This window comes from Arachis hypogaea, chromosome 12, assembly GCF_003086295.3.
Source record: "Arachis hypogaea cultivar Tifrunner chromosome 12, arahy.Tifrunner.gnm2.J5K5, whole genome shotgun sequence".
Taxonomy (NCBI): domain Eukaryota; kingdom Viridiplantae; phylum Streptophyta; class Magnoliopsida; order Fabales; family Fabaceae; genus Arachis; species Arachis hypogaea.
In genome coordinates this window covers 41,939,217-41,948,605 of record NC_092047.1, presented here as the reverse complement: position 1 = coordinate 41,948,605, position 9,389 = coordinate 41,939,217, and positions in this window count along the sequence as shown.

The window sequence follows — 9,389 nt, the reverse complement described above, 5'->3', positions numbered from 1 at the left end:
GTAAGTAGAATAAGAGAAGAATAGAAGAAGGGGAAGAGAAAAACTCGAACACAGAGAAGAAGATGGGGTTCGAATTTTGAGTGGGAGAGGAGTGTTAGTAGATGAATAAATAAATAGAAGGACATGAGAGAAAGAAGAATTCAAATTTTAATTTAAAATAAAAGGAAAATATTTTTGTTTTTATTTCAAATATTAGTTCAAATTCAAAATTTAAAGAGAGAAATAAATTTAAAATTAAAATTTAAAATAATTAGTTAATTAAAAAGAATTTTGAAAAGAAGGGGGAGGAGTTTTCGAAAATTAGAGAGAGAATTAGTTAGGTAGTTTTAAAAAATATAAGAATCAAACAAAAAGATGAGATTAATTGAAAAAGATTTGAAAATCAATTTTGAAAAGATAAGAAGTTAGAAAAGATTTTGAAATTTATTTTGAAAAAGATTTGAAAAAGAAATTTAAAAAGATTTGATTTTGAAAATTGAAGTTGATTACTTGACTAACAAGAAACTAAAAGATATGATTCTAAAATTTAAAGATTGAACCTTTCTTAATAGGCAAGTAAAAAACTTTAAAATTTTTGAATCAATCACATTAATTGTTAGCAAAGATTTTGAAATTATGAAATGAAATTAAGAAAAATATTTTGAAAATCATTTTTAAAAGTTTTCGAAAATATGAAGAGAAAAATTGAAAAAGATTTTATTTTTGAAAAAGGTTTTGAAAAGATAGGATTTTTAAATTCAAAATTTGACTTGACAAATAGGAAACAACTAAATTTTGAAAAAAAAAATTTTTTTTTTAAAAATGTCAACTCAAATATTCAAAATTTATGAGTAGAATAAAGGAAAGATATTTTTTATTTTTGAATTTTTAATGAAGAAAGAGAAAAACACAAGAAAGACTCAAAACATGAAAATTATGAATCAAAACACATAATGCATGCAAGAACACTATGAATCTTAAGATGAACACCAAGAACACTTTGAATGTCAAGATGAACATCAAAAACTTATTTTTGAAAATTTTTAAGAAAAGACACACATGCAAGACACCAAACTTAAAAATTTTTAATGTTGAGACACTAAGAAATTGAAAATGCATATGAAAAATATGAAAAGACACTGACGAACATGATTTTTGTCAGTAAAGAATGTCATAAAAATAGTCGCGTTGTAGATATAGTTTCTAAACCAACAAAAATCCCTTTCGTGCAAACGTTTTGGTTGTCACAAGTAACAAACCCCTTTAAAATTGATAACCGAGTATTTAAACCTCGGGTCGTCTTCTCAAGGAACTGCAAGAAAGTATGTTCTTATTATTGGTTATAGAGATTGTAAATTTGGGGTTTCAAGAATGAGGAACAAATATGACAAATAATTTAAATGGCAATTAAAAATAAATAAATACTGTAAAGCAAACTTTTGGCAAGGTATGAGAAATTATAGGTCCTATCCTGGCTATCCTTATCAATGATGATAATAATTGAAACTTAATTCCACTTCGTTAGCCTTTACTAATATAGAGGAAGGTCAAGGGATTAATTGGTTTGATCTTCGGATCCTATTTATTTCCTAAGAAAAGATTAGGATTATTGAAGTTCAATTCAATTAACAAGATAACAATTATCAATCGTGTTTGAGTTTGACAACTCCTGAGTTACTGATTTGTTAACCAAAATCAAAAGGGGAAGTAAATCTACTGGAATAAAAATGTCTTCAGAGTAAAAGCAACAATAGCATAAATAAAAGAAATCAATATTAAACTGAAATACCTCAAATAACATTAATAAAAGAGTGATCTGTAACATGAAGGGATTCATAAAGTAACTTGCAAAAGTAAATAAAAGGAATATTGAACCTGATCAAAAGAGATAATCCTGAAAGCGAATAAAAATCCTAAATCTAAATCCTAATCCTAAAAGAGAGAGGAGAGAGCCTCTCTCCAAAACTAATTCTAATTCATGGAAAGTAAAAATTGGCGAGCTCTCCCTGAATGGGTGCATTCCCTCACTTCATAACCTCTAGTCTATGCCTTCTGGACTTGGATTTGGGCCAAAAAGGGCTTCAGAAATCGCTGGGAGCGTTTTCTGCAATTTCTGGTGCGTGGCCTCTGTTACGCGTCCGCGTGGGTCACGCGGTCGCGTCGTTCGGAGCTTTTCTTTACCACGCGGTCGCGTCAGTCATGCGACCGCGTCATATGCATTCTGCTTAAGGCGCGCGGTCGCGTTAGTCATGCGGCCGCGTCGCTGTTGATTTGCGCTTGGCACGCGATCGCGTCGTCCATGCGATCGCGTGGATGCCAGTTTCTTCAGAAACTCTGTTTTGCGCTTTCCTTGCATTTTTATATGTTTCCTTTCCATCCTTTAAGTCATTCCTGCCTTAGAGGATCTAAAACTACTCAACACACTAATCACGGCATCGAATGGAAATAAAGGTAATTAAAATAATTAATTTAAAAGCATGGGAAACATGTTTTTCACATACATCACATAATAAGGAAGGGAAAGTAAAACCATGCAATTGATATGAATAAGTGGGTAAAGGGTTGAATAAATCACTCAAACTAAGCACAAAATATATCATAAAATATGGGTTTATCAACCTCCCCACACTTAAACAATAGCATGTCCTCATGCTGAATCTAAGGTAAAGAGTAAGGTAAGATTAAAGTGGTGGAATATTATGCAATGCAACCTATTCTAAATGCAACTACCTAAATGAGTCATGCAATTCTAATTTATTCACTCATATATAAAACTTACATGTAGTTAAATTAATTCACATTCTCAAGGAATCATATATATACATAGCCAACCCTTAAATAATAAAGCACTTTTGCAAATGAGATGGGAAAGAAAAATATTTTACAAACTTGCAAAACAATTAGTAAATTAAGCACAGATATATGTTGATGAGTTATTGAACCCTCACTGGATTTTGTGTTTACTCTCTAGTTACTCAGTGTTTATTGGGTTAATCACTATATTCTTCTTTTTATTCTTACTTTCTATAACTTTGTTCTTCATCTAACCAATCAACAATTATAGAATATAGTCATACCAAAAATCATGAGGTCTTAAGTAAGGTTGTAATGGGGCTAAGGTAAAGGTAAGGGTATATGTATAAGGCTAAGTGAGCTAATTAAGTGAATCCTTGATTAGTCTAAGATTTCATCTAACATACATACTTTCTAAATTAGAGCTTCTTCACCTCTTTTCCCATTTTTTTTCACTTTTGATGTTACATGCTCATGTCTTGATCTTTATTTTTATCCCATGTGCATTGTTTTTATTTTGCATTTTGGGGAATTCTTTTGTATCTCCTTTTTTCAAATGCTGAAAATTAAAAAAAAAAAATATATATATATATATATATATATATATTTAATGCACATGGTAAATTAATTATTTTAATCTCACATGAGCATGTTTTCCAAAAATTTTATTTTGATTAATTTTATTTCTTTCAACTTCCTACCCTTTCTTTCTATGTTCCCAATAGGTTTCCCCACACTTAAACAATAAACAATTTCTATCTTAAGCTAACCAAGGATTCAACTTGGGATTTTTATTTTGTTTTTCTACTTAAGGCTAGTAATGTGGTTATTAAAAAAAGGGGGATTTAAAGGCTCAAGGGGGCTAACAAAGGTGATGTAAAAGGTAGGCTATTTTTGGGACAAGTGGGTTAAAATCAAATAATGGCCTCAATCACTTTCTTGGTATGTATCTATATTCTACAACTGGACATATAGATTAAAACAAAGTAAAGAACATCAGAATAAAAAGAAGCGAAACACACAGGGATGAAATTATGGTTTGAATGCAACCATACAATTAAGCTCAAGACTCACAGGCTGTGTGTTCTCTGACTCAAACATCATATATCATTCATATATGTTATGCAGGTTTAGTTAAAAATTCCCATTATTCTCAAAAAAAAATTATTTAGGGTGGCCTTTAAGGTTTCAATGTTTCTCCTTGATGAAATGTTGTTAGTTTAACTACATGATGTAATGCTACATATACAAGGTTTATGGATTTGATTCTGTTATGTTCAAGTTCCTAGTTGACTTCCTTTTTATATTTTTCAATTTAAACTAAGCTACCTTATGCTAAAAAGGGTAAACTATACTAATTAATTCACTAATAAGTTAGAATTGTAAACTAAACTAAAGAACTAAAATATGAGCTAAAGATGCAAAATTCAGAAATAGAGTATAAATACATAAAAGTAGCAATGTATAAATACTCAGAAAATAAAAATAAAAATAGAGAGAAAAATACAAAAAAATATCCAAAATAAAAGAAAAAGGGTCTGTAGTGGTTCACCAAAATAATACCCCAGAGATGGCGACCTCCCCACACTTAAAATGAAGCATCGTCTCTGATGCTCAATCAAGCAGGGTGTGAAGGGGTGTCATCACTGGAAGGGATGGTAGCTGGAGTCTCTGTGGTGGTGGGCTGAGGATCTGGCTGCTGTAGAGGAGGTGCTGACTGGATAGGAAGCTCAGGATCTGCAGCCTGGATCTGATGTGGGATCTCTGCTTGTGGTGCAACCTACGCTGTGCCTGCCTGCTCTGTCTCTCCCTGGGGATGGGTCTCTGCCTCGGGCGCATCCACCTCTTCCTCAGATGCCTCAGATGGTGTGTCAGGCTCGGAGGGGATGTCGCCGGATCGTATCAGCAGTTTCAGGTGCTCATAGCGTCGCTTGTTGTGACGCTCTATCTGGTCAAGTCGTCGAAACAAGCGGTGCACTAGATGATAGATGGGCTCTGGGGCAGGTGGAGGTGCAGTGGTGGTGGCAGGTATGGCTGTGGAGGAAGAGGGGCTGGCAGAAGGTGTGGTTGTCTCAGCAGTGGCAGTCAGGAATGGAGGTCTGTAGCCCAAGGCCAGAAAGTTCCTGCTGTGCGAGATAATCTTCTTGCATTCTGCAGCAGGTGGCCTCTCATCAGCATCCTCCCATGGCACGTCAGCTCGACGGCCTAGCTGTGTAACCAGATAGGGAAAGGGAAGAGTGCCTCGGACGTAGACTCTGGCCATATAGTGCCGGATAAAGCGTGGCAGGTACAGGTCCTTACCCTCTATCACACACCAAAGGAGGGTGATCATAGCGACTGGTATCTCAGTCTCGTGAGTACTCGGCATAATGTAGTTGCTGAATATCTGATGCCATAGCCGAGCCTCATTGTTCAGGTAAATCCGCTTGATCCCCTTGGGCATGGTGGTGTTCTGACCCATGATCCAAGGAACTGTCGGGTCAAAGGCGATCCTCGCCTTTACTGCATCCCAGTCAAATCGCATAAAGCGCATATCCTCCTCAGCTTTCTGATAACCATCTGTCTGATCAGTCTTAGGCAGAAGTTTCAGAACATCTTCTATCGCCTCCTCAGTAACCAAAATCTGTTTTCCTCTGAGGTTCACTGCATCTAAGGAAGTTTTGAAGTAGTTGCAGTAGAATTCCCTAACCCAAGATGCATTGACCTCGGTCAGAGGTCTCTCCAAGAAGAACCAGCCTCTTTGTTTGATTTGGTCAGAGGTGTACTGCTGGAGTTCTTCTGGGATCTTCGGAGTTCTCTCCAGGTATAGGTTCCTGGATGTTGCAAACACCGGATACTTCAGCTCACAGTATCGGTTTGCAAATTTTATTGGATCAGTGGCAGGAAGCAGTTGGTCAGCCTTCTCTTGCGGGGTAAAGTGTTTCTCCTGCCAGGAGGCATCATGCATTAGATCTATGATAGACATAGATGAATCTCCTCTTTTACGTTTGCCAGTGGTAGCCTTTCCTTTTCCCTTTCTCTGGGAGTCAGACATCCTGAAAAATAGAAAACCAGGATATAATAAAAATAGGAAAACAAATAGGCAAATAGTCAAAAGAAATACAAAGAGGCAAAGGAGAATTAGAATGAGGTAAATGAGTTAAGTGAATGTGCATTAAATATTGTATAGGAGTGAAAAGTTTGAAAGGAAGAATTCACAATCCAAAATGTAATAGAAGGCATGTTAAGTAGGAAAAATTATCAGTATACCATGGTTAGAAAGTTAAAAGAAAGTGAAAAACCAGAAAAGAGATTTTAAAAGGTGAGTTTGGTTAGAATTGAAAAAGAGTGTCAGAAAATTAGAATTAGTGAGTTAGTGAAAATGGGTTAAGGTAAGTGGCATAAGGATAAGTTTTCTTAAGTAACAAGCATTCACAATTAGAAGCGATAAGTAACTCAAAACCAAACAAGGAAAACAAGTGGATGATGATTCATATAGATATAGAAATAACAAAAAATAGAATCAAACATCAAAATTGCAATTTAGAACCAGGAGATCAAAGAAAATAAGAATGCGTGCCTAAGCATTCATGAATTGGTTTGGTGAAATATAAGGAAAGCACAGTTGAAAATGCCAAAACCAAGACATGAAGGGAAATATTTTACAAAAATTTGGGTAGCATTCCGGCTAAAATTGGACTGTCCCGGAAAATAAACAGCACAGAATAGTTCATATGAATCGAAAATAAAGCTGCAATTACATATAAAGAGTATGATCATGAAAAGTCAGAGTAAAGAGCAGCATGAAATAAGAAATTACAGCATATGAACTAACATCATAGCAGCAGCAGGATTGCGAAAACATAAAGCAATAAACATGAACGGCGCAATTAAACAGACCTAAATCCACTAACCACATCCTAGGCTACCTAACAACCTAAAATCCACTACAGCATGCATATCTAACTAGCCTAAAATAGAAAAATATGAGCTAACGACGGATAGATAAAAGGGTGACATTTTGCGAAACCTGGAAGGCTATGAGAGTGGTAGAAAGGTGGCTGGCGGTGGTGATGACGGCGTTTGGCGCGGTGGCTGGCGGTGGTGGTGACGGCAGCGCGGCTGTTCGGGGCAGGGGGAAAAAGGGGTAATGGGGGATGGGGGGATAGGGGAAGGGGTGGTGGTGCTGGTGGATGGGGGGATGCGGCTGGGACGAGCGGCGGCGGTGGTTGGTGGTGCGCGGAGGAGCAGTGGCGGAGAGGGGGGGAAAGAGGAAGAAAGAAGGAGAAAGAAGGGGAGGAAGGAAGGGGGGAAAGGTGGCGGCGGCGTCTGGGAGGTCGGCGGCGTCTGGCGGTGGCGGTGGTGGTGACTGGGTGGTGGTGGTTGGATTGGAGAAGAGAGAAGGGAGGGGAGGAGGTTCAGGGGGCGCGATAATAGGGTTTCGCGTGACCTGGGGGGGTTATAATTTGAATCCACGCGGCCACGTGGGGTACGCGGTCGCGTGGCTGGAGCGAAAAAGGTGGTTGACGCGATCGCGTGGGTCGCGCGATCGCATGGAAGGGGTTAAAGGGGATATGACGCGATCGTCTGGGGCATGCGATCGCGTCGCTGGAATTTGTGCTAAACGCACAAATCCAGCGTCGTTCCAGCGCAACTCTCTGTCTCCTTTTGGGATTTGTGCAATCCATGCGACGCGATCGCGTCACTCACGCGGTCGCGTGGGATTGGTTGTGTGCATGTGACGCGATCGCATGGGGCATGCGATCGCGTGGGCCATTTTGTGCTAGACGCACAATGGCCGCACGATTCCAGCCCAACTTTCTGGACGTTAGATCCTTACGCCGATTTCCATATCACGCGGCCGCGTGGGTGAAGCGATCGCGTGGGTAGTGTTTTTTCGCAATATGACGCGATCACATGAGTGATGCGGTCGCGTCGCGCACCTTTTTTTTTTATATGCATGAAAAATGCATAATTCAATGCTTAATATGAGTGAGATGCAAAATTCCAGGTTCAATATAATATAATAAAATGAAACTTGAAAACAAATAAAATTAAATAAAAATTAAAAGGAAATGATCATACCATGGTGGGTTGTCTCCCACCTAGCACTTTTAGTTAAAGTCCTTAAGTTGGACATTGGAAGAGCTTCCTGCTATGGCGGCTTATGCTTAAATTCATCCAGAAATCTCCACCAATGCTTGGAATGCCAATAGCCTCTGGGGTCCCAAACTAGGCATGTAAAGCTTCTGAGCAGCTTCAAACAGATTTTCAAGCTCCCGGGGTGACTCGTATGCGAAATTGTTACTCTGAGGTTGTAAAATTTGTTGTTCATTCTCTCCCTGGCAATGGCGCCAAAACGGGTGCACAGAACCATGGTCCAAACATAACTTCACAACTTCGCACAACTAACCAGCAAGTGCACTGGGTCGTCCAAGTAATAAAACCTTACGTGAGTAAGGGTCGATCCCACGAAAATTGTTGGTATGAATCAAGCCATGGTCACCTTGTAAATCTCAGTCAGGCGGATATCAAATAGTTATGGAGTTTTCGAAAATAAATAATAGATAGACAAAAAATAAAGATAGAAACACTTATGTAATTCATTGGTGAGAATTTCAGATAAGCGTATAGAGATGCTTTCGTTCCTCTGAACTTCTGCTTTCCTGCTGTCTTCATCCAATCAGTCCTACTCCTTTCCATGGCTGGCTTTATGTAAGGACATCACCATTGTCAATGGCTACTTTTCATCCTCTCTATGAAAATGGTCCGATGCGCTGTCACTGCATGGCTAATCATCTGGAGGCATCACCGTGGTCAATGGCTGCATCCCATCCTCTTGTGAAAATGGTCCAAATGCTCTGTCACAGCACGGCTAATCATCTGAGGTTCTCGATCATACTGGAATAGGATTCACCCTCCTTTTGCGTCTGTCACTACGCCCAGCACTCGCGAGTTTGAAGTTCGTCACAGTCATTCAATCCCAGAATCCTACTCGGAATACCACAGACAAGGTTTAGACTTTTCGGATTCTCATGAATGCCGCCATCAATCTAGCTTATACCACGAAGATTCTGATTAAGAGATCCAAGAGATAATCATCCAATCTAAGGTGGAACGGAAGTGGTTGTCAGGCACGCGTTCGTAGGGGAATGATGATGATTGTCACGTTCATCACATTCATATTGAAGTGCGAATGAATATCTTAGAAGCGGAATAAGTTGAATTGAATAGAAAAATAGTAGTACTTTGCATTAAATCATGAGGAACAGCAGAGCTCCACACCTTAATCTATGGAGTGCAGAAACTCTACTGTTGAAAAATACATAAGTGAATACAGGGTAAGCATGGCTGAGTGGCCAGCCTCCCATGGAGGTCTAGAGATCTAAAAATGATCAAAAGATGAACTAAAAATCATAAGATGTCTAATACAATAGTAAAAAGTTCTATTTATACTAGACTAGCTAATAGGGTTTATAGAACTAAGTAATTGATGCATAAATCCACTTTCAGGGCCCACTTGGTGTGTGCTTGGGCTGAGCTTGAATGTTTCACGTGTAGAGGCTTCTTCTGGAGTTAAACGCCAAGTTGTAACGTGTTTTTGGCGTTCAACTCTGGTTCGTGACGTGTTTCTAGCG